At 39.6% G+C, this 27,385-nt stretch overlaps 1 protein-coding gene across 4 annotated transcripts in view; it reads left to right on the forward strand.

Annotated features, from left to right (window-relative positions):
* The first annotated feature begins 11,707 nt into the window (after positions 1-11,707).
* Positions 11,708-27,385, forward strand: part of syk (spleen tyrosine kinase) — a 115,035-nt gene continuing 99,357 nt past the window's right edge. For all 4 annotated transcript variants that reach the window (XM_022665569.2, XM_049468583.1, XM_049468584.1 and 1 more), the window contains exon 1: positions 11,708-11,731. The gene's annotated coding sequence lies outside the window, so the exon portion shown is untranslated. The remainder of the gene's footprint in view (positions 11,732-27,385) is intronic.

Here is a 27,385-nt window from a genome sequence, read left to right on the forward strand (position 1 = left end):
AGATGGATGATCACAAGCCATCAAACCAAGCTGAACTGCTTGAATTTTTGCACTAGGAGTAAAGGCATAAAGTTATCCAAAAGCAGTGTGTAAGACTGGTGGAGGAGAACATGCCAAGATGCAAGAAAACTGTGATTAAAACTAGGGTTATTCCACAAAATATTGATTTTTGAATTTGGGGGAAATGTTGTCCGTAGTTTATAGAATAAAACAACAATGTTGATTTGGCTCAAGCATAAACCTGTAAACAGCAAAATCAGAGAAACTGATTCAGAAACTGAAGTGGTCTCTTAACTTTTTCCAGAGCTGTATAGACTACATATAAGAAGGATATATAGAGGTTCACAAACTTTCAGTAATAGGGCTGCAGAATATGTCAGTTCAGCAAAGTTTTTACAATGTTCACATGTGTAATAATCGCATAGCATGATGTGCAATGTCAAATTTGTAATGAGACAGCTGCCCCGAAGAGAAGATCCAGAGAGCTGTCTCAGAATTTTTATTTATCCTAGTGGAATAAAGCACCAGGATGAACTCAAAAGCAGATATAGGGGAATTGCAGTGAGCTGGGTTCGAACCAAGAGTGTTGGAGTGAAAGGCCAATGAATAGACCACAACACTATTGGGGGCAGGGTTTAGAACACTGAAAGAAATACACACAATTGAGTGTGGAAGTGTAGAAAGAACCACTTTACTGCTGAGAAATGAAAGGAATACAGATATAGAGCAGTGGAAAGATATTTAAAAAGAATAATAATAATAATAAAATAAAAATCGCTCGGAGCGGGGTTTGAACACCCGCGAGCACAGGCTCTGAGGCGCAGTGAATGCAACCTACACGCTGCGCCACCGGGGACGAGCTGATGACGTCAGCGCAAGGAAGTGACTTGCAAGAGGGAGAAGGAGAGCTAAATAAACGAAGCGAAATAAAAATAATCCAAGCAGGAATAGTGATTTAGAAACTGTGAAAAAAAACAATAAGGGCTAGAGAGAAAAAGTAAGCGAAGTTAGAAGGGAAGTAGTATCCCCCTCTGGTCGCTAGAAACTAAAGAAAGTTTTTTTCTGTTTGTTTGTTTTTGACGAAAGTGCAAAGAGAAAGAGAGACAGACAGCCTCGTGGTGACACGACCAGCGAGGTGAAGGGGTTAGAGCGACACAGGTAGCTCTAGAAGAATTAAAGAGAACCTCTCTGAACTGAGCCCAGTATACACTGTTCCCACTGTTTGCACAAAGATAGAGAGCCACTTGGCAACTCTGAAGAGATCGTAAGAAAAACCGGCGTGGTCTTGCTTTCTGACGGGAATACTCAAGACTCTGCGCCGAGAAACCGGAACGGAAGCCCTTATAAGGTAGTGACACCAGCTGTTGTTAATCGCGCTGATTACCACCTGGCTTAGAGCGTGGCCTCCCTCTAGTGGTGGGAAGACCACGTTGCGGGCGGCCCCTTACAAAATTATTATTATTTTTTATTTTTATTTTTTGCTGCATTTTTGCATTTTCATTACTTATCTACTCACAGTTTAGATCTACTCAATATTATTTATTGAATTATTTATTTGAAGACACTGGTCTACAGTTTATGGGTTAATCATATGGGTGATTTCTGCAAGCATTGTGTAATATGAGCTCTGTTTATCTGACTACAAGTGGATCTGGCACTTCACCAGTTTTCCACTAGATGGCAGAAGCAACTTAGGAGCATTCTGGCACAAACCCACGTGCAGGCCACTCCACCTCCCTGGCTGTCTTTCACGTGTCCCCCTGCACTGTAGGCTATACCTGTGCCACCATGTGGCATCTGCTTATGCATCAACCCACTTACCTCAGCCAGCAGACAGGCTTTATACCTCATCACCTGCAGGAGAGCTGCATCCTGACACAGTACAGTATTGTGTGTATTGTCAGTGGCATGGTCTCATCATGGGAGCATCATCTGAGAACGTTTGATTATATGAAGCTGCTTGTGTCTATATACCGCTGTACAGTATGTATAGCAGTATCCTATTAAAAGAAAACACACAGATGGAGAGATGCATCACCCGTCTGTTGGAGAGGCAGGCTCTGTTCTGTGTCAGACTCCGGCCTCCACATGTATAAATAGATGAGCTGGGTTTGTTCTCCAGACAGACACCAGCACAAATAATTTATCAGCCTGGGAGCTTCTGCATGTTTGCTTAAAGCAAATGATTGCAAATATTGGTCATCCCTATTGTGGCTAATGGACGTGACCTACATTAATGAGAACTGGTGAGCGGCACGTTTTGAATGAGCTGAAGATCAGAGCAGACCTATGACCTCTTCGTCTGGAAGGGTGATGGCGTGTGGAGTATGAAGTCGTGCTTTGGAGCTGTGCTTTAGGTACACTGCAAAATTAAAAACTTGTTAAACATGTTAAACCCTCTTAAATCTGGTTTAAATATCTAAAAAAATTATATTTAAATTGTTGTCAGTTTATAAAGAATATTTAACTCCCCTCTACAAGTAGTCTGTATCTGGACAAAGCTAACTGAGTTTCCTTCTAGATGTTTAAACCCAAATCTTATTCTGTTATGTCCCTTCTGTGTTTAAATTTGGCACCGGAAGGAATTATGTTCTTATATTTTTTGCATTAAGAGACACAACATTTATTTTATCTAAGAGACACAAACTTTTCATTTCGTCATCTGTATTATACTATTACCCTGAACTTAGTATATTTTTTTCATTTTTATATTGTTGCAAATAATGGAAAACCCAATAAAAAGATGATGTAAAAAAATATGCAACATTTCATTAGTTTTAAGCATTATTTCTTGAAAAAACAAACCCTAAATTATGTTATTTCCCAAATGAATCAAAATGCCAAAATCTGCCAATACATCAAATAATTAAATCACCAAAAACAACTGCAAGGAAGTTAATAATAATATATTATAATAATAAGTTATTATATTATATATTATAATATTACCTCTATAATATAAAATTGAGAAATTTTAGATATATAGACTACATTTAAGAAGATTTTGCTTGGTGTATTTGTATTAGTATGTAAAAGTTCTTACTGCTACAATAAACAGAAAATGCTTTTAAAAATATTAAATTCAAATCATTTCATTAAATCAATCATCAATGTAAATGTAAAAAACCCTGTTATTTCACATTAATAAAGAAAATACAAATTTACACTAAAAACACAATTTTTTTTGCAGATATCAACACATTTCACCAGAATTCAATGACACACAAGTTATGACATTAATAATGCACTCCTTGTTTCCAAGACTGGAGCAAAATTAATTAAGTACAGATTTAAGTAAGTAAATGATGTGGGGTTGATGCTGCAGTTGGTTTGCAGGTCTAGGTTCAGCAACAGTATGTGCTGAAAGAAAGAGGTCAGCTGACTACCTGAATATACTGAATATAGACCAGGTTATTCCATCAATGGATTTTTTCTTCCCTGACGACACGGACATATTCCAAGATGCCAATGTCAGGATTCATGGGGCTGGAATTGTGAAAGAGTGATTCAGGGAGCATGAGATCATCATTGGACAGTGTATGTTGGCTAGAAACTCTGAAATTGCCAGATGGCATAAGGCTAATTACTGCAGGACCACTAGCAGTTAGCAGTTAGCTAGCTATCAGTCTCTGTACTACTATATCCTTGAGCTTCAATGGAAGACCCACAAAATCTGAAAAAACAAACAAACAAAACAAAAATATATATAATAACCTATGGTTATGAGTTGGACACATATGTAAAATGTACAGTAGCATTTTGAAAGCTCTAGCTTTGCTCACAGCCACAGGCTCTTTTCCACATTAGCAGCCTTTTGAATCCAGTCTTTTCTCTCAGTTACTTACACGCTTTATGTGATGTCATTACACTGTAGGACTGCTATGAAAGCTCCTCACATAAAAGCAAGGGGGGGGAAGCATTCTGAAACCTCTGGAGCTGAAGGAGTGGTGTTTAAATGGAAATTTAAGTTATGAAGGACCCCTGAGGGAGCCTCTTACTTTTCCTTTCCTGTCTGGCAAAAAAAAAAAAAAAAACTGTGTACAGTGGAGGAAGAGTGTTATATCAGTGTATAAGATAAATGATAGACGTGTAAAACCCTAGATATTGTAGGTTGTGTTAGAGGTCGTGTTCATGTCTGCCTTCCTCAGAGCGTTCCTCAGTCTGTTCCAGAGCAGCAGCATATCATCATTTTATCATTTTATCAGCATGTCATCACGCCTCGCTGATTCTGAACCGCTTCAATTAAAATGGCTGCTATTTTTAGTCATCTACATTATTTAGCAGCTTATTAGGCTTAAATCAGTGAACAGATATTTCACATTTTCTACCAGTAGCTGCTCTGCATTAGACTTTATCCAACTATCTGCATACATTTTACACCGTGCCTGCATTAGCACTTTATGCAGCGTTTAACATAGTCTACCATTTCTGTCCTCATCTCTGAAACTGTTAAGATGAGACAGATGATTTTTTTTAAAACAGCAGTTCAGGGGGCACCGAGTGGTCCAGTGGTCTAAAGCGCTGCCACTATGATTGGAAGATCTCTGGTTCGACTCCTGGTCATGCAGCTTGTTCTAACATATGCCTAGAATCTCCTGTAGTAAACTAAAAATCCTTTCTGGGGAAGGTAATAAATCATGTTAATGTGCCGAACTATACCTAATTACAAAGCTGTCTTTTCTAGCAAAGCTATGAAATTCATGTCGTTCATGCAGTAATTTCTATTAAAGAATTGTGCCTGTTTTGTAATGCAGTTCCAGAGTTCCAGTTACAGAGTTAGTTGCAAATTGCTCTATTTGCAGCTGTTTTTTATTAGTACCACTTACATTCCCAACCTCTTTTTGCCCCTTGCTGACTTTTTTGAGATGTATTGCTCCCATCAAGTTCTTATTTAGTTAACATGAAGGGCCCTATTTAGTGTTAGTATGTCTTTGGTATTTTTAAGGGAACCGCAATGTTATTTTATATCTGATATATTTACATTGTCCCATTTTGTCATATACAGCTCATGAAAAAAAAAGAAAACACTTAAAAATGATAAGTTTCTTTGATTTCACCAAATTACTTATATGATATAACTTCTGGAATATAATTAAGAGGAAGATGGATGATCACAAGCCATCAAACCAAGATGAATCGCTTGATTTTTAAAAAATCAAATGATCCAAAAGCAGTGTGTAAGACTGGTGGAGGAGAACATGCCAAGGAGCATAACAACTTGTTAGTTAAAAACAGGGTTATTCCACCAAATATTGATTTCTGAACTCCTAAAACTTTATGAGCAATTTCTCATTTTCTGAAAAAAAAAAAGCTCTAAATGACACTATTTTTATTTGAAATTTGGGAGAAATGTTGTCTGTAGTTTATAGAATAAAACAACAAAGTTTATTTTACTCAAACATATAACTATTAATAGCAAAATCAGAGAAACTGATTCAGAAACTGAAGAGCTGTTTGTATATTTGAAAGCATTTTATTACAGTGCTGGACATTTGGTCTAAACAATTATGTGCAGTGGTTTGCAGCCTAATACTGTAGTTCTGAATTTAGAAAAACACAAATTACGCAGGTTCTGTGGAAAGAACAGTTTGCTGGAAGAAGGGGAAGATTAAAAGCCATTGATGGGAGATAAAGTGTCTGTCAGCCACTCAAGATTTTGTTCAAGAGAGGACAAAAAGGCCCACCATGCACGTAATAAGTGACCTTGGTTAGAGGACCTGCTGGAGCTTTTCTTTTCCTGCAATATGCAAAACAACAGACTGGAGAGACTTTTAATTGGCTAATTAGCATTTGAAACCATCTGGACATCTTCCAACTCTTTCACTTTTTCTGGGTGCTGAAGTCTGCTGATTACATAACCGCTGTTACTTGTGGGTGGCTTGTCAACTGTCAAGTCATCGTAAGTGCTCTCCTCTCTTTTATTCTATAGCTGTGTGTAATGTAGAGAAGCGCAGGGAGAACCGTGTGACATAACGACTTCTTCTGTGCCGGTTACTGAGCGGAATAAAGGCCAGGCTGCTGCTACAGCGGAGGGGGTGACATGCTGGTGGAAGTGATGGATCACAGGAGTGATTACATTATTCAGTTTACAGTCGGCCTGTTGGTACAGTTGGCTGTATGGCTGTATGGTTACTGATCTGTGGATGTTTTGTAGGAATGAAAAAATGGGGTTGCCAGTATTGCGTAACTGTGTTGTGTAGAGTCTGGCTTTGTGAATGGTTATTCTTAACTGTGCTGGCCTCTGGCAACACACAAACAACTGCTCTTATACATCTGTTCATAAAAAACACAATAAATATTTATAGAATTTAAAGTAGCAGTGATTTCTAAAGTGTGATTTGTATAACTGCTAAAAAAATCCATTGAAGACCAGCTTGCTGGTAGCTGGGTTTGGATGGTTAAAGCTGGTTGTTGATGGTCAAGGAGATTGAAAGTTGTTCATTCATGGAAAAGGTTTAAAAAAAAGCAAAATGCATGTACTATTCCGCTTAATTAATTATGGGTGTGTTTTGGGCAGAACATTAAATAAGCCAATCAGCACAACAGTTTCCATTCCCTTTCAGGTGAGCTCTGACTTTGGCAGATTACTATTTTAAGGGCGTAGAGCTCCTGTGCTTCTTAGCAGAGGAAACTGTCCTGTGCGTTCATGCAGTGATGGGAACAGAAAAGTTGTTTTATTTTGTATTCTGTTTTTTGTTGATGTAAAAGTTGGGTTTGTGCACTGCTACATGTCTTTTGTGCATAACAGGCGCCAGTGTTGCCAAGATAGCAATGAATATCTGACTGATGATGTTAATCTTTGCTATTCCATTGCCAAGATAGCAAAATGCCAGAAATTTACCTCATACCTCACTTCCAGACCACCACACCCATCTGTGTAGATACAGTATATTCACAAGCAATGCTGCTATTTACACGACACTGCCACAAGATGTGAAAATAGACTGTTGGTGTGGTGTAAGATAGCAATGAACATCGCAACACACCTTGCTCAGGGAGTAAGACTGAGCCCAAAATATTTAATATGAAATGTAAATATTAACATATCACCTGTAGCATCATAATGATATACCTAATATTAGTGTGAAATGGTGTTACATATTATTTAATGACAGACCTACATCACGCTATACTGCAAGCACTGCTGGAGAATGATTTGAGGAACAATAGTTCAAGCAACAGTAGATAAGTTTTAGGGAGCAGTAGAGAGCAATTTCATCCAATAAACCTAAACCTACTAGACCACTGTGTTTTTAGATGAAATATATTATATAGAAATTGGAGGGATGTTTGTTTTAGGACACTGATATCATTAATTAGAATATTCTGTCTCATCATAGCTTAAGAATTCTTCTGCTTTCAGTGTAAAAGAAAAGAAATCTTAAGATTCTTAAGAACTTCTGCTTTAAAGGTCTCATTCCATCGTTTTGTCCTTAATTTTAAAATGTCTAGTTGTCGTCTCTTATGTAAATGAAAGCAATGTAAGCTGTTTTTTTGTGAAAAAAAGTGCTCCAGTGATCCGGTATAACACTTAACAGGATTGTGGCTCTTGCTCATGAATATTCATTCAAATTCATACTAACATATCGCCTCTGATTGGGTAACAGCACTGCGAGGCAGTGAGACGGACAACAGTTAAAACGTTTTAAAATAAAGACATTTTTACACTAATAACAGTCTTTGCAACGTCATATGTTACTTTACAACATGTGTAATGCCCTGCTAAGTGCAGTTCAGCCACTGACCTAGTCTTAGAGTCTCTGTAAAACGGCAAATCCACCGGAGATCCTATGTAAACATAGTTATTTACACAGAGGTGGGTAGTCCAAGTTCAAAAAGTAAAAATCCACCCCAGGGTTGGCTGAGCCGCAGCAGAGCCACCCAGTCAGTTGGAACAAACCCCTGGGGTGGATTTTATTTTAACTAGTTTATTTTAAGCAGAACTGTTTTAAACATACACCTATCTGTCTCAATTGTACTTCGCTGGTGGTGTTCACAAGAACAGTTTCAAGCGCAGCATTCATATACAACTCAGAGAGACCTTTTGTATTTCACAAAGAACAAGAAAAAGGTGGATTTTAGCAGAAGGAGACCTTTAACTAGTTTATTAATTAGTTTGCTATTTTCGGAAGCCATGTCCATGTAGTGATTCACTTTCCCATGTTTGAAATTGTTCCATGCTGTCGATTCTAAGGTGAGACTGCTGTTGAGATGAACGTCACTGTAGAGTTTACAACACCTTAAGTCATTCAATCCTGTCAGTGATTCATCCTTTCAATTAATTAGCTACTTTAGGATCTTCCGAGGTGTTAAGAGGTTCAGAGCATACTCATATTTTTTCCCTGAACTGTGCTGCAGACTGGATCTGAATGTTCTAGCAATTGCAGAAGGAGCTTATTGAGTTCTTGTGACCTGCAGTGCAAATGAAATTACGGAAAAAAGCACAGCTTGAAAAGACCCACTTCAGACCACCTTTAAAATTATTTCTAAGCCTCAGTGAATCTGAATCATTCTGTGTTATATAACAGCCTGACCAAATCTTGTCTTCAGAGTGAATTGGAACCGAGGTGGCTCTGACCCATTGTAAAATAAATGAACCGATCATTCCAACCTTATTTTGTGTTATTATTGAAGCGTAGTTTAATTCAGAACTAATTAAGCTAACAGAGACACGCAGTGACATTGATGTGAAGCACCAAAAGCCTTGTGTGGAGAATTATTAGCAATTTTCTAAATGATAATTTTAATTTAAAATTAAATGTAAATTGATTGACTATGTATTAGTATTGTCTGGTTTATAAAAAAATATGTGATTGGCCAGAATTCCTCTAATTAGGCAATTCTGAGGTTTTTAGGTTAAGAGATACAGCAGCTCTATGGGAGGCTTCTTTGGGCCCTATCTTTCAACCTACTGCTTCTTGCTATCTTACACCCTGCCAACAGTATAAATAGCAATGGAGCTAGTAAATATATATCTATGCAGATAGGTGTGGTGGTCCCAAAATAAGGTGTGTTTAGTTAAATGTCTTGCGTATTGCTATCTTGGCAATAGAAAACACAGGTACCCCAGTGACAGAAAAAAATGTCAGATAAACGTAAACAGTACGACTTTCATTGTTATCTTGGCAACAGGTGCACTGTGCTTGCACAATGCTTGTACACCCCTGCACATTACACACACACACACACACACACAAGGACATGCATCAGTGCACAAACCCAACTTTTACACCAACAATAAACAGAATCCAAAAAATATATATTGCTGTTCCCATTAATGACCTACTCACGCACCTTTAGAGCATGAGCGAGTAAATCAGTTTCCTCTGCTTAGACATGCTGGACACGTCAAGGTAGCTCCACCTTTAAAATAGCAATCCACCAAAGTCAGAGCATACCTGGCTCTTAAAGAAAATAGTAAGTGAGACACTGATTGGTTTGTTCCACATTACACCCAAAACACACCCACGATTAATTGAGATAATTAATACATGTCTTTTGAGTGTTTCGAGCCGTGCAAGGAGTACTTTTCCCAACGTTATGATAGCAAAGAAACACTGACACGTCCTTAATCAAGCTGCATGGTGCACAGTTGACGGCTCACCTTTAGATCGCTAAAATAGGGCACTAAATTAAACTACCAAGCATGCTCATGGATGCATACACTCATTTGAGCCAATGTTGTGCTTCATTTGGTACACTGCTTCTGCTTCATCAATCTTTTAAAAAGAAAGAATGCTTGTAGAATGTGTAAAACTAACATGCCCACTAGGTGAAGCAGCAAAAAAGCCTTTTCATAACACTAACTGGATAACTCTCTCTCGAGTTCTATTCATTCCACTTTGAACTCCACAGTGCATTTCTACACAGACATTGACAGACTCTCTAAGCTGGTGCTCGGACTTCTATAGAGTGAAACTTGGATCAACTAAAAAAGAATCCAATGATGATGCTATACCAAGTTTGTATAAAAAGGTTATTTCCATTCCAGCCTTCGGTAGGTATTTGTAATTGACTGCTCATACTGTACCATGAGCAATTAATCCCATCTTCTCAAGTGTGGGTGGCTGAGATGGGTTGCAGGTTAGAGCAGGACCATATGCCCTATATGCATATCCCACAGATCAGGGCAGCGTTTTTTAGTTTCTAATATGTTTCTAGCTTCTAGGTTTATGCACCACAGCAAGCCTTTGAAGGATCCTACACCTTGAGGTTCGTGGGACTCCAGAGGCATCAGCAGCTTCTCTCTTAATCCAATGAACTTGTCTGGCAGAAACCTTCCTCATTTTGCCTTTATCTGCACGAACCCGTCTGTGCTCTGAATCAGCCACAAATCTTTTCAAAGTACGATAATCACGCTTAAGTTTACGTGAAAAACTAATGTTTTCATACCTTGTCCAAGGCATTGCACTATTTGATGCTTTTTGGCAGCAGAGAGATCCCTTATCTTTCCCATGTTGCTTAAAACCTGTGGCCTGCTTAATAAAAATAATAATGTGGAATCCTTCTTAAGTAGTGTTCCTTAAATTGGGCTCACCTGGCTAACTAATTATCTAATTATCACAGGTGTCTGAGATTGATTTCAGTGATCCAAAGAGCCGTGAGACACAATACCATCCATGGGTTTAATTGAGAAACAAAAAAAAAATCTTTGTCACACTTAAATCCAATTTGCATAATAATTTGGAACATGGTGTACAGGTTGGACAATGAAACTGAAACACCTGGTTTTAGACCACAATCATTTATTGTCCCGACGGACAGTTCTGGTGGAAATTGAATTCTGCCGTGATTTGGGCAGCCGTGTTTTTATTTTAATGTTTTTTGGATACAATCCGAGTTAGCACTCAAACATCCCTTTCAGACAGCTTCCTCTTGCGTCCACAGTTAATCCTGTTGGATGTGGTTGGTCCTTCTTGGTGGTATGCTGACATTACCCTGGATACCGTGGCTCTTGATACATCACAAAGACTTGCTGTCATGGTCACAGATGCTCCAGCAAGACGTGCACCAACAATTTGTTCTCTTTTGAAGTCTAGTATGCCACCCATAATGTTGTGTGCATTGCAATATTTTGAGCAAAACTGTGCTCTTACCCTGCTAATTGAACCTTCACACTCTGCTCTTACTGGTGCAGTAATGTGCAATTAATGAAGATTGGCCACCAGGCTGGTCTAATTTAGCCCTGAAACCTCCCACACTAAAAGGTGTGACAGGTGTTTCAGTTTCATTGTTCAACCCCTGTAGTTCCTAGATAGATGGAATGTGGCAGTAAATAGTAGTCTGTCAATATAAAGTTTTTAAATTTTCTTTAGGGAAACTAAATCATCAAGTCATTTTTTTTTGAGTTATTTTTGCAGAGTGCGCCTCCTCCAGAGCAGATGGCTCAACACCTTTTTATCACCCGCAGCCAAGCACCAAAAAAACTGAAAAAACACACCGATCTTGGATCGTGAAACGTGAAAGCGGGCCACCGCCGGCGAGGGCGTGCCTCCAAACTGGAACATACCCTGAGAATGCATGTTTTCAAATAATAAAAGAAAAAAGAGCCTCCTTTCAAGACGGTGGGTTCCTCTGCACGACTGAGCCACGATCCAATTATAGCCCCAGAGAGCGTGAGGCGAGCTGAGCTTCACGCAGTGTGTGAAGAGGAGCCTGTGATGTTCACAGAGCTGCGCGTGGATGTGTCTGGATGTAGGCCAAGAGCTCACGTGCGACCGAGATCACGCAGGTAGGGGAACAAGAAGGTGCCTCGGGCCTACAGCCTACAGCGTGCTTGTGCTCGGCTGCTGCTTCTCTTACTGTACCGGATCTTTTAGCTGTTATAGATGTTGTGTCTGGATTTCGGATGTTCGGAAGTTCGGATCTGCAAGTGTGTGTGTGTTTGTTTGTGCATGGGCTGGCTGGGAGGGTACGGAGGGGGGTTGAGTTTGCTGCTGGGCTCCAGTAGGAATGATCTAAGGAGGGAGGTGCATCACGCTGGGTTGCTGGAGGTGCACAGCCCACCCTGTAGTGTAGGACTGCTGTGTTTGCTAATGCTAATACTGTTGTAATACACTATGCATAGAGAGGAAGCTCAGTCTCCTGGGACAAACTCTGTCTCTCTCTCTGTCTCTCTCTGTCTCTTTCACTCTCCTCTCTGTCCGTCTCCATTTTTCTCGGTCTGTGGGAGGTTGTTATCAGCTGCTGTGATTGGCTGGCCAGAAAGCAGGGCAGAATGATGGCTGGCGTGGGAGATGCCCACTTATTCTCTCTGGACAATTTCTTAATGTTGCCTACTTGTTATAGCGATAGCATTAGGGATAGCATTTGGCCAAAAAGCTACACTGTAAAAAAATATATTCATAGGGTTGTTAATTGTGTAACATTTACACAAAATAGTTGAATAAGCAACTGAAAGAGGAATTTGGAGTAAAATCTGTGTTACATAATTTTATTGTGTTTTATAAAATTAACAATTTATTTGGATAGAGAACACACATATTTGAGTATGTATTGGGGTAGTCAGTTACAGTATATTTAATTTTTTTAATGGTTGACTGCTTGGTCACAGAGTTGTAGGGCAGAAGAGTAAGTTACCTTTTTTTTACTACAAAGTATGTCTTTATGCTGGATTAATTTTCCAGTGGAATGGGAAAATTGACTTGCACAAGGATAGCAGGGTAATTTTTTACACAGTATCAAGAAACAGATACACAAGCTAATCTCAAAGACTAGAATGGCAGGGACAGTAACAAAGTGGCAGCAATAGTAAACAATATACCAGGGAGAGAGCAGGCAAAATGGGTCATACAATGAAACAAATGAAATGCAAGGTAAAAGAGCTAGGAAATAAATGCAATACCAGGCAACAAGGAACAAAAACATAAAGGTAATTATATTAACAGGTCCAGATGTGTGTAATCAGAAGCTTGGCGAGTTAGAACACTGTAGCATCATATGATCAGCAGAGTCCGGAAGGTGTAAGTGCATGCTGGGAGTTGGAGTCTTTAATGTGTGCAGACTGACAATGTAAGGAATGACACAATCATGTCTATTATATGATAGATAGATAGATAAATATAAAATAAGCAAAATAATCTAACACTTAGTAAGACAAAAAGTCTTATCAGAGAAGAAAATAAGTTTTATTGCCTTAAATTTAGAAATTTTCACTTGCTAAGATTTAGTTTTTTGCAGTGTAGTCAGACAGACAGACAGACAGACAGACAAACAGACAGATAGATAGATAGATAGATAGATAGATAGATAGATAGATAGATAGATAGATAGATAGATAGATAGATAGATAGATAGATAGAATGGAATTTGAGTTGAGCAAGGTCGTGTTCTGAAGGCCAGATGTATTGAACATAGCATTTCTGAAATTGTGCATGGCATTTAAAAACAAATGGTGTTTAAAAACTCCAGCAGCATTGCTGTGTCTGAACACTTGTACCAGCACAACACACACTACTAAAACCACCATCATACCAGTGTCCAATCTGCAGTGCTGAGAACAACCCACCACTACAGACAATACCTGCTCTGCTCTGCTAGCAAGAGATAGATAGAGAGAGAGAGAGAGAGAGCGAGAGAGAGAGAGAGAGAGAGAGAGAGAGAGAGAAAGAGAGAGATATTGTAGTTTGTAGTGTTTGATGAGGCATGCAGACAATGAATAAACCCAACACCAAAATGACAGTCATCAAGGTTTAATGAATATTTTGGGGTTTGGCTAAAATTGGACGCGTCTCTGAGATTGCTCTTCGCTCTGAGGTTATTCTGGACTCAGACAAATATTTTTACATATTTTTGTGAAGGGATGGAAAGTTATTGCATTTTATATTACTGCCTCAATTTGAATGCATGAATTTTACATGAGGCCAGAAGATTCTCTACAGGGACACTCAGCGCTGAGCACTTTCCTAAAATGACTTTGTTAGATTGCCTTATTCAGAGAGTGATAGAGACATTACATTATACAGAGAGCTTCACAAATATACGTGTCACTGCTGTCTTATCAAAACCTCATCACACCACCAATTTTTACCTTTACTTTTTACCTTCGATGAACATTTTAGGACGAACTATGAATGGGCCAACCCAAGTGGTCTAGAATTATGATGTATGTTGCCGTTATCAAAATCTTAGGTCTCCGGCAGCCGATAGCAAGCTACATAAACAGGATTCGAACAGGCGATGTCCTAGTAACTGACCTTTTTTTACACAAACCTGTAGAGTCAATGCAGCTTGAGTCCACGCTGTGTTAAAAACGTTAACGGGCATCTTGAGGTCACACACTGAACAATTTATTGCTGTTATAAACTCCCTAATAATCCATTTAACTCTCTATACCTTTAAACCATCCTTGTAGTACACTGTGTTCTTGAAGTGATGCGTGGAGAGCTTCTGGATTCTGAACGCTCTGAAACGTCCCACATCACCTCCTCCACCACCCTCTGGCCTCCACTATTTCTCTTTTTCCATTCTGCACTTTCTCATTTAGTCAGGTCATAAACTCAGAGACCCTTTTTTTTCTTTAATACGTTCTGTCCCTGAACAGGTCTGTCTCCTTTTTCCAGTTCTGCTGCTGATCTGGGGAATGGAACAGACATGCTTTGTGGTCTGTGACGGCACAGAGAGATAGAATAAAAGAAGAACAAAAGAAACAGAGATACAGAATATGAGTGATTATCTCTGTGTAATTGAACCCTCTCCACATTATTCCCCATCCTTTCATTTGTGTTCTTGTAGAACTGATCAGTTGCCCTATTTAAGTAGACTATACAGTACATTAGTCACAGTTGTTGGATTGCATAGTGGATAACAACAGCATCCTCAGTATACGTACAAGTTCCCCAAGTTCCCCCAGATGGTCACCCACTGCACACCATCTTATTGGACCATAGGAGCAGTTTCAGTAAAAGGTTCCTGTCACAGAGCTGCTCTACAGACAGACTCAGGAGATCCTTTGTCTTGAGAGCCATCAGGCTCTTCAACTCCTCCCAGCGGAGCAGAAAATTTTAGAAGGAGAGATGAGGAGCTTGTACAGACAAGGAGCATGTTCATCTGCACTTCGAAAGTTTATTATAACTTTACCATTCAATCTGGAACTTTTGCACGATTTAACACTAACATCTATCTAATACAGGTAATTAACATTGCATTGACCTAAACAATTTGATAATGGAGAAAAATGAAGCTAGTGATAAGAATGCATGAGACAATATATTTAACGACTCAATCACAATGAGAACTATTAAAATAATGGTTTAAAGCTGGAGGCCACAAATATTATACATATAGTTGTCTAGGTTTCTTGTCTTGTCTATAATTTAAAAAATAAACTGATATGGATACAAATATCTATATATTTAAAAGTCCATGAGAACATCATAGAAAAAAATCATATAAAAGTAAAAAGACTATTCAGATTTTGAAAGGGGAAATTGCACTAGCCATTACAATGAATGTAAATTTAAAATATTTAGTAATTCAACAACATATTATAAACAAAAAAAGGTAAAATACGAAAATCATTGGTTGGAATGTAGAACACAATGCAAAGGAAAAATGGCAGGAGAAAAAAAAAACATATTTCTGATGTAATTCTTGAAATTATGCTTTTTTTTTCTTTCAGGACTTTGCCTAAAAGTGAACAATAATTTTATGGTATAAATGATTACCATCCTAGCCAAATAAAAATAGACTCAGAGAAAGAGACCCCATTAAAACTCTATGTAAACATCACATGCCTCATCTGCTAATGAAGTCTCCGTGAATGAACTTTGGACAACCTTCTCAGCTTGATTGTAGACCAAGCATTTGTTTGGTTTGCTTTATCTCCAGCTTTACCTCTGGACAGGCATGTACATCGCTGGTTTTGTAGAAGTGATGCAGCAAAAACACTGAAAACAGAATACTGAACACAGTAGAGCTCATTAGTGCTCCTTTAATCATAAATAAACCTAAGCAGTGCAGTTTTTGTCATAAATGTACTTTAATAGTGCTATTCTAAGCATACATCCACTTTAGTAGTGCTATTCTAATCACGAATTTACCTCAGTAGTGCTATTCTAATCATAAATTTACCTCAGTAGTGATATTCTTATAATACATTTACAGTGGACACAAAGCTCTGTATCGTGACTGGTTCCGTCTTTTTGTACAGAACTGTACTGTGGAGCTTAAAGTGAAAACACAGCATGAAAAGTGCTACTTATCCAGTGGTAAAAACTCAACAGTTCTATGCGTATCATGAATTTACCTCAGTAGTGCTGTACTAATCATATATTCGTCTCAGTAGTGCTATTTTAATCATAAATTTACTCCAGTTGTAATATTCTAATTATGAATTTACCTCAGCAGTGATATGCCTTCTAGCACTGGGTGCCCTCTACAGCTGATACCAAACATGAAAAGTGATGCTGAATGCTAAAATGTAAACCTCGCGCTTATTCAGCCAAACACAAAAAGGTTTTTTTTTTTTTTTTTTTTTTTTTTACATTTTCGTCAAAGAATTTTTGGTTGCCAAATATTCAATGTATCCCTATTTTGTAGCTTTACACGTGTGTATGTGTGTGTGGTCTTCAGCTCTGCATCATCATAGGCTCTCTTTAGAGTTATTGAACTTAATGCATCCAAATAACTGAGTGTTTGGAGGAAGCTGTAACAGAAAACATCACTAGCAGCAATATTGTGTTATTACTGTAATGGCTTTGGCTGAAACAACATCTGTGTCACTAAAAATACAGCCGGAACTCCCTCTGCTGATTGCTGCATTTTCTCACATTATGGGCTGACAGAGTGACAGATCACGGGCAGGGTGTTATTACAGTGGCGGCAAGAGTGGAATAAAATATTCCAGATTGACTGTCATACACCAGAGTTTATCTTGTACATTTTATGTTCTGCAACCAGCGCATATGTATATGGTTAAGAACCATCCAGTTAAGCATCCAAATGGCCACAATTCTGTACAGAAACATTCTTTTTATTAAAGATTGTTCTTTACAATACTCTGAGAAGCTAAGAGTAATTACCACTCACAGAGCTATGTTGCGTCTTTCTGTACAGAACTGTACTGTGGAGCTTAAAGTGGAAACAGAAATAAAAATGTACTGCTTATTTAGGGGTAAAAACACAATTATTATAAATGTAATTCCTTTAGCTTTCCAACTGTTGCTATTGTAATTTTGGTGGGAGTTAAATGTGCTCTACAGCGTTTGCTGTTTTGTGTAAATAGGGTTGTTTGTAAGCACTGATACTTACTGTATGGACTGAAAGATGCACTCTTGAGAGGGAAATCCAGTTAGAGGGTTTCAAAGTCTTTATTATCTTCCCTGCACAAGATGTGTTATTCATACACATTCTACAGAATTTAAATAATAGGAATGGCCAAAAAAAAACCCAGAATACAATAGCAATAGCCAATCCACTGAGTTCCATCTAGTGGTTAAACGAAGAACTGCAGACTTTTTAGTGATAGAGCAGTCTCCACATTGGCCCCACAAAGAGGTGCTGTAATGCTTAACTCACAAATATGATTTAATTGTCTTGAATTATTTTAAATGTGATTCCAATAGCTTTTCAACTTTTGCCACCGTCATTTTGGTGGGGGTTAAACGTGCTTTACAGCATTTGCTGTTTTATGTAAATACTCTGATACTTACTGTATGAAATGAAAGATGCACACTTAAGAGGGATATCTGGTTAGTTGGTTTAAAGGTCAAAAAGAAGCGTTACCTGGTTTCACTGTATCAGAGGAAGCATGTGTTAGTCTTCACCCTCCTGGTGTTTTGGGGCATTACTGGTGATGGGGGAGTCCTAATAAGGGGGCTATGCAAAATTGGGGAGAAAAATAGAAAAATTAAAAATAAAATTCATTTACAAATATGATTTAATGGTGTCTAATTATTTTAAATGTGATTCCTTTAGCTTTCCAACTGTTGCTGCTGTCATTTTGGTGGGGTTAAATGTCCTTTACAGTGTTTGCTGTTTTGTGTAAATATCTTGATACTCACTGTATGGACTGAAAGATGCACTCCTGTGAGGGATATCTGGTTAGTAAATTTAAAAGTCTTTATTATTAACTGCTGCTTTGTGATTGAGCAGCCTCAACATTGGCCCTACACAGGGCTGCTGTAATCCTTAACTGTAATCCTGTATTTTGGCTGAAAGTAGATTTTAATAAATTTTTCCATCTCTAGTCCTGATATGATGATTTTTGATATGATATAAATACAGTTCACTGCAAACCTCGTCAAGCTATGCAGTATCAGAGCTACTTATCTCTGATATGACATTTTTTATTTGTCACTAGGCTTGTGTGAATAAACCTCAAGGTGAAATTTACGCTCATCACTCTGAGTTAAGTGAGGCGACAGAGTGACCTCCAACTAGATAACAGCGAAGATGGAGAAAGCGGAGAGCTATTGAGCAATATAGGCTATTAGTGCTGTAGAATCTCTGGCTCTTTCACTGTGTTGTGCCGCACAGTGCTGACTGTGCTGTTTTATTGAGTTTTCAGATGTATTTTACTCAGCCTTTGTGGAACGGGATGGCCTGAACAGAGCTGCCATTCACAGCTCCTTACAGCCAAGTGATTTATAACCTCCAGCCTGCAGTGTCTCACCTTGAATAAGTAATTAAATCAGGGGTAATGGCTGTCAGGGGCAGAGCTGGTTTGCAGTTTATTAGGGATGTTCATATCCCAACACATGCAAGAAAAAGTATGTTGTAGTGGATTAACCAGAGGATTTCTTCATTGCTTGGACACAAACACACACTACCCCCACTTTATGGTCTATAAGGAACTTCAACCCCCAGAACACTCTAAAAGCCTTGGAGTTATCTTTTTCAAACAGCCTTAAATTTCAAAATGACATTTCCTGACTATTTCTTCACTCAGCCTCGCTCGAGAACCCTAAATGCAAGTCAGGGTAAACATTTTTAAATTCTTTTTTTTGACATTCCTTCAGACGCTGTCAGTCGTAAATCTGGATTTAGGACCGTTAATGTTTAAACATCTGGAACTGTGCACAATTGTGGTTTTGCCAACAGCACAATCACCAGGACAAGGACGGGACTACGGGACTTGAGAGAGGGTTCAAAACTTAATGAATGCCTTGGAAATTGTAAATTCACCAAATATATTATACCAATTTAGGGGTTTGTGCTTTCTGCAACCACTTAGAAATAAGATTCATGAAGTTAAAATGAATGCTCTTAGCTTGGAAATTACATTCCCAACACCAACTTCACCAACTTCCCCCACGGTCGTAAATTCCGACGACAGCCGCTTGTCTGAACACTCAGCAGAGAAGAGGAATTTCTCACTGAGAAGATTTTGCTTAAAATACATCTATATTGACTATATAAAAAAGGTGTTTTATAGAATGTTTACTAAATAATGGTATATGTGTCTGGTATATGGTATATGTGTCTGGATGTGTCCTGATTTAAATTTTCCTACACATTCAAGTCTGAATCAACAAGGTTTAACTAGCATTTGATAATTTAGCTTTATTTGGTTATCAGTGGTTTAACCATGTATTTTCTTTTTAAGTGATTTAATTGGGTTTAAATAATATCATGACTCTTGATCTCTTTCTGACAGAGTACCATCCATCATTGTATTTCTAAGATTATCTTGAGTATTACAAAACTGTTTGTGGGCAATATATATATATTACATTTATTGTGATTCAATTGTAAGATTGTGTTTCCTGAATTTATCATCACAAACTGATATGCTGAAAAATGTATTTTGATCCACTGTTTAATTGAGTTTTCTTTTGGTTTGATCTATTAGAAAAATTCTGAAGCATGCTGACCATGTGAGCGAGGGGGGGTTTTATGGCCCTTTGTGAATCCCCACCAAAGTTTGAAATTGCTCCTAGACCAATCAAAACACAGACACTTGGGCCACAGAGCCAATCGGAGCTCAAGGGCCAAACAGGCCACAGAGTCTAATAGTAAACTGGGCAGACACAGTTTAGAGTTCAGTTGGAGGAGAAGCAGTTAGAGAAGGAGTGAGAGAAGGAGTTGGAGAAGATGAGTTAAGGAAAACAGTTAGAGGAGAGAGGTTAGGGAGCCAGAGATGGAGAAAGGATAGACCGTTAGTTTAGTCATCTTAAGTTAGTTTTCTTAGACTAGTGCATTTAATCTTCAAGTATATTAATATTAGCTATCCTAGTTAAAATATCTAAGGTTATTTTACAATCTACGAAGCCAAGCATTATTCCATCTAAGTTTAGCTAAAGTACAGCTGAAAAGGAGATCCGCCAGATCCAACCCAGAAACCTGCGGTCCGGAGGCCACCAGCAAGCCACCTGAGAGCGAAGGGATTTCCCTGTGGGTTCTATTGGGGCTCCGTGCTGACACAGGAAGTCCACCCACCCTGCAGACAGGCTCACGTGATCCTTTTTCGGGGTGAAGCAGCAGACGACCAACCCAGGCGGACGTCACCAAGGCTCACTTCAACAACTCAGAGTAAGGCAGAGCTGGGTTTAATCTTTCGGCAGATGGTGTCTGTTGGTCATGGTTTGGTCGGGTCTTTAATAGAGCGTCTTTAGTATAGATGACTCATTTTGAGTGGCTTGGTTGGAAATAAGAATTGGTTTCGTAGACTTAAAATGCCTTAGACCCTTATTTAGAAATACTCACTTAATAGTTATATTAATCTTTATTCCTTTCATATCAGCATTATAACGTGTTTGTCTTTTATTTCTCATTTATCATTCTACACTATGATTTGATAGCTAATGGCTACATTTATGACTTTTTAATGAATTATTTACTCATATCTGTGTGATTTAATAAATACTTTTATTTTACAAAACCTGTCATTTCGGTGTGTTTTTCTGGATAACTTGGTTATGAAAATTTCTGTCACCTGTAGAAACCACACCCTGAGATGTCTTGTGTTATTAATTAATTTGATTAATTAATTAATTAATTAATTAATCTAATTAAATTAATTTAATAACTGGCGCCCAATAAAAAAATATTTCAACATCTCAATTAGCACCAGGTATTAAACCACTGAGCCGCTACATAATTTGGCGCCCAACGTGGGGCACGAACCCACGACCCTGAGATTAAGAGTCTCATGCTCTACCGACTGAGCTAGCCGGGCTAGCTGGAGTTAACTGCATAAACCCAGCGTGTTAGAAACACACGCACATGTTCTACACGTGTTTTTGTTTACAATTCAGGACTGGCCAGTCCCCTGTCTGTGTCACGCGCACGGTCCCCTGTTTGTCTGTATAACGTGTACAGTTATGTGTGTGGTATGCGAGCGCTCTTGAAAACATTACTCTTATTTGTAAAATAAGCTTGGTTGACACACCGCCGTGTGTGGGCAACCTTAAACCCGGGTGTATATACGTGTATATACGTGTGTACTTACATAAAGTTCGAACTGTTTCCGGTAAAATAGACATATTTTACCAGTGTTGATCTAAGGCCTTCGCGCAGCCCTGAGTCGCGGATCTCCGGCTCATCGACTCCGCGCTCCAGTTAAAACTGCCGGTTTTTGCGCGAAATCCGTAAAATCCTGCAGTACTGGACACTTCCACGTGCGTAAAAGAGTAGCTAACTTTTACGTAACACCACCCTGAGTGGCAGGAAGTTTATTGTGTGCGTGATTAAACTAACCACGCCAGGATGTAAATCCTCTTTGCTCATCTTGTGAAGTGTGTTGCTGCTGTGTTAAACTTTCGGACAGCCGTGCCCTTCTCCTCTGCTATTCACAGTCGACTGAGTCAGTCAAATCTGCTGACCAGGTCCCAGACCCAAGGGGCGGTCCTTAACGTGGCATCATCAGTGGGCGTGACCACTCCCACCAGTCGGCCTCTGCCACCATCTGGTGGACAGCCTGACTATTTACACTCAAACTCAAAGGGTGTTTTACTACCCCTCACCACTAGGGGGGGTACACTGCCACATCGCCATCTGGTGTTTGATTTGGTTAACTGCATACAGTGCAGAAAGGTACATTTCATTTGTTTGACCACCAGAGGGAGCCACTTAGCCATATAGCTGTGTCGCCACCTGGTGTTGTACTTGTGTAATTGCTATCATCCTGTAGAGTGCATTTAGAGTTTCTGTCGCCAGAGGGTGCCAATTCAAACAAACTTTTTGTTAAGTTAATAAAGGGAATTTGCATTGTGGTTTGGTTAAATGGTTTGTAAATAAGTAAACAAATAACTGCATTCATTTAATCGGTTAATATTAAATAGTTAAATTTAAGTTTCAGGTCTGCTCTCTCAAACATTACTCTTTAGGTTACATTGAACCAAGCTAAATAGCTATCTCCATTGAGTAACTAATCACAACATAAAATAATTAACTGGTCATTTTAATCAATTTGATTAAGTAAAGTTAATTAAATTTTTGTTAATTAATTATTTTCAATTTAATTCAACCATCTTCAAATAAATTAAGCTTAATTATTGATCGATTAAGATCAATTATTAATAACTGATTGAAATTAATTAATTAATTAACCATTAAAAAAAAAAAAAAAAAAAAAAAAAAAAAAAAAACCTATCCAGTTATCAGTTACTCAACCATATACCCAGCACACCTGTGCTTAATACATAGTTAAATTCTCCCATCCTGTACATAGTTAATAAATATACCCATATTTAGATTTAGACATTGTGTATAGTGCCCTACAGTTATTAAACTGTTCACTAGCATCACTGACAACAAATCTAACTATTCTTTTAAAATTAATCTACTAATTGTAACCTTAGGTCGCCCACTTTTAACAGATTTTCTTCTTAGAAAAGGCACAATGCTAATTGACTCGAACATAAAATAAACTTGTTTGTCATCAAAATTGTTTGATTCCACGTGCTTTACGTAAATCAAAATGTGTGCCACCGAAAAAGCTCTTTTAGAGCTTACAGCTGGTTTACCCCCAGGACTTACCGTCCCAGTCCAACAAATGGACAGTGGGGGTCTCCATGCACTAATTGCCAAAAGCCTCAATGAGTGTGTATCTAAAATCCTTGAGGGCAAGCAACAAGTGGATCCGATTTCCCTAATACTGTGGAAACAACTGCTGTTGTCACAGGATCAACTTGCTGCTTCCTCCAAAACCATTCAAAATCTCCAAGCAGAGATTGTGACTTTAAATGATAAAGTTGCAGACCTAGAGAACAAAACTGTACAGTCTGAAATGAACCAAAGAGACCTCAAAACCGAAGTGCAGCTGCTTCAAAAGGAAGCCAACATAGCTACCCAACTTGCAGCTCAGTCACAGGAAAAACTAAAACATGCTATTGCAAGACAGGTTGAGCTACAAACTGAATTAGCACATGCTAACAATGCAGTCAAATTAACTCGAGACCAAACAGAGTTAACATTTGAGCTGATGATGGAGGGAGACTCCCCCATCAATCCAGCTGGTAAATCAGGAACCCCTGGGGTTCCGGATCCTAAGCAACAACCATCCACAAATACATTCCCTCTAGTCTCCCTTAAAGGTGCTGAAGCGCCAGTAGAACCAAGGTTCACTCAGCGTTCCCAGCCACATGGGACCTCTGTGCAACCTCAAGCACCCTCTGATAGAGATTTGGACAAAATTGCGCGTAACATCCCACGCTTTGAACCAGAACCGGACGGTTCTAATGATGTCCACCAGTATCTTCGCGACATTGACTTCTTCTTACGCCGTTTCCCCAAGGCCACGGTAGATGATAAAATCTACCTCATTAAGGTGTCCTCTAGTCGGGAAGTTGGACGTTTCATTGAGCGCCAACCACCCCAGGTTAAGAGAGATTATCCTGCTCTTTGCAAGGCTTTGGAGAATGAGTTCTCCAACCACCTTGTTCAAACCGGCCTTGCTGCAGCTCTTGCAATTAAGCAGAGCCGCCAGGAAACACCCCTACAGTACTATCACCGCCTCAGGCTAGCTTATTTCGGCTATAGAAATGAGCCTGGAATGGAGGAAGAGGAAGTTTTCAAAACATTGTTCGTGAGAAACCTCCATCCCTCCACCAGTCACTCTTTTGGAGTCGCAGCCTGCCCTCGTACGCTAACAAGCCGGCAGCTGCGTGATTTGGCTCTCAGAGGATTTGCTAAGTTCCAACAAAACATTAATAAAAAATCAGAGTCAAATGACGTCCTGATAATTAATGAGCAGTCCTCCCACGTCAAGCAAAAAGGGGCACACAAGGCTCCAATGCCACCTAAGACCCAGTTAAACCACAAAAACCAGAGAGTGTTCCACTCTTGGCGTCGCTCGTCCCTACATTGGGCCAAGCAAAGTGACCAAAAGCCCTCCTATCGAAGGAAAGGTAGGATAAAACGCAGTTGGAATGGCAAACACTCACAGCACCATGCTCGAGCACAGAGCTCCAGCAAACTTCAATCTCCGCTCAGGAGAAAGAGCCCAAAGCACCACAAACGTTGGTGTCCACCTAAAGGGCACAAGCATGAGAGATATCCAACTAACCTGAGCACTAAAGACGGCAGTCTGCTCAGACAATTTCGTGACGAAATACGCAAGCAGGACAATGCTGAATCTGAATTCTTGCCAATTGTCCATGCTCCAGATCAACCTGCTTGGGGGGGTGCGAAATCCATCCACTCCAATGCAGCCTTGGTTGTACAGCCAGACGCTGAAGACAACCACACTGAGGAAGCTCCTTCCCTCAGCCTGGAGGATCCACCACCTAAACAATTCTTGGGTTTCTTAACCAAGAAAGGTTCAACACCAAAATTCTACCTAGCCACCTGGCTGGAAGATGTGTTCGGGTATGATGCTCTTTTGGACACGGGGTCAGACATTTCTTTAATGTCAAATTCACTTTTTGACCAGGTGAGGGCGACAGCCCGCCGAAACAACAAAGAGATACCTCTGAAAAAGTGTGCTCTTCACCTTCAACCATATTCACACACTGGTATCACTCTGCATTCTGCAGCCCTGGTGCACGTTGCCATCGGTCCAATGAGCCTCACCCATCCAATTCACATTTCTCCATTGGAGAACGTCCCATTGCTCTTTGGCAAAGACCTCCTTGACCGGTTCAAACCATTGATTGACTTTCAGCATCGTAGAATCTGGGCACAGGTTTGCGAACCCCTGCCCTGTCCTAAGGCACAGGATAGAGTTCAATGCTATCATGTTGCTAGCAACATTGAGCCACACAAGCTCATTGAACCTTCAAATTCCACGGGAATCAATGAGAAGCTCACTGTCAGGGTTCTGAAACCACCATCCTCAGAATCCCCTACCATGATTCTAAAACAAAACACCTGTTCATGGGCATTGACTCCCTCTACGGCTGTAGATGAGTACAACCCAAAAGCTGGAAAGTCATTCACTCTTAACACAACGGTCAACGGTGAAATCTTTGTTCCATGGGCTGACAAGTCAGCTGTTCACAGACCACCTGCAGGTTCCTTGCCACGGACTAACTGTGATCCTCTGTTCGTGCACCAAAAGGATTGTTCTCTTCTTGTTCCTGCACCAGTGGTTCCAGACAAACACAGTCCCTTGGATTCTTATGAATGTAAAAACATTCCCACCATCTACACAGATGGATGTGCTTTTCGGAATGCTCAGATCAAATGGAAAGTTAACATGACAATTGGTGCATGTGACAACACTTCTTTCAGAACACTGGCATTTCACCTTGATCCACTTGCCACTTACTGTGCGTCTTTCAGGATGCTCAAGGGCCTGTTTGTTTATGCCCCAGATACACACGCTTCATCTTCATTCGTGGTGCCTCAGAGCCATGGGGGGGAGAGCCTAGCCCAGGCCCTCGATCACCCATGGGTGGACCACAAAATGATGGGGAAAACACACCGAGCATTCCCACAATTGACATATCTGCCACTTGTTGGAAAAAGGCTAGTGTGTTTTCAGCCCCAATCTTCAGAAGATCTGTGTGGTGTATGGCCAATTCCACAAATGGATTGGGTCGAAAGACTCATGAAATTTGTTCGAAGGAACAAACATCTCATCACCGTGGCAGGTGCATTTGCCAGATGGGGGGGACGTCCCCCAGACCCTATTGAAATGGCTCAGGCCACAACTTTTTCGCTGAACCACACTTTCTCAGGTGTTGGTATATCTCACCGTTCTAGGGGTGAACTGCGGAAACACCCAAAACTGGGAAAAAGCACGCTTGGATACCAACCATTGTGCTACACTGCTGACAAGCTACTGGTGAGGTCCCAGCACAGCACTGGCAAAACAATTCGCGAGCTCAGGTCTCATTGGTTTGGTCCTCAGGCAAAGGCAGACAAACTGCCTCGCATCTGGAACCAAATCCCGCATCGTCAGTGTTTTATTAAACCGATTCTCAAACAAGTTCACTGTAACCCAATTAAACTATGCAAAAGCCCCATGGGACAAGTCGGGACCGATAATGCCCTAGGTTAAATCATAATACTGGGCCAAATACTTAGACACACTGAGTGTTCATTGTCCACCATATTCTGACCTGACGCAATTGTTAAATTGAGAAAGTACCACACATTCACTGTCTGGAACTCACCTATCCAAGTAGCATAACTCACAACAAATTGGATATTTTGTTAAACCTAGTGTTTGAATCACCATTTCAAACCATTAGCATAGCAGTATAATAAATACATGGAGAAGGGGGGGTGCCAATTTTTTTTTTTCTCTTCTCTTCAGGTGCCCAAAACATATTTTGTTTCCCTTCTGACTACGTTTGCTCCGCTATATTGTTCTCAATTGTTGACTAAGTAGTGGCTAATTATTGAAGCATACCTTATGGGTAGGTTGTCTTGATAAAGTTATAAAGGAACAAATAGCTAGCAAACTATTTGTGACCCTTTCATATGCTTGTTGCCACACTATCACATTAAATTAACTATTTTATTCAGAACCAAAAGCCAATAGCTACAACAAAAAAAAAAAAACTGATAGATACCTCAAAAGAGAAATTGTATATCCATTAGACCAAAAACTCTGTCAGCGACCTTGTAAGTAGATTGTCTTAAGAAAGCATGACCAACAAGACACCAATTGCATGAAAGATGTACCCTAACATGCTCTGTCTACAGAAATCCACGTTGACATCGACCGATGACCCAACGTCCAGTGGCCCATCGATCGATGGGGGGGGAATGTAGTGGATTAACCAGAGGATTTCTTCATTGCTTGGACACAAACACACACTACCCCCACTTTATGGTCTATAAGGAACTTCAACCCCCAGAACACTCTAAAAGCCTTGGAGTTATCTTTTTCAAACAGCCTTAAATTTCAAAATGACATTTCCTGACTATTTCTTCACTCAGCCTCGCTCGAGAACCCTAAATGCAAGTCAGGGTAAACATTTTTAAATTCTTTTTTTTGACATTCCTTCAGACGCTGTCAGTCGTAAATCTGGATTTAGGACCGTTAATGTTT

The sequence above is a fragment of the Astyanax mexicanus genome, chromosome 20 (genome assembly GCF_023375975.1).
Source record: "Astyanax mexicanus isolate ESR-SI-001 chromosome 20, AstMex3_surface, whole genome shotgun sequence".
Taxonomy (NCBI): domain Eukaryota; kingdom Metazoa; phylum Chordata; class Actinopteri; order Characiformes; family Acestrorhamphidae; genus Astyanax; species Astyanax mexicanus.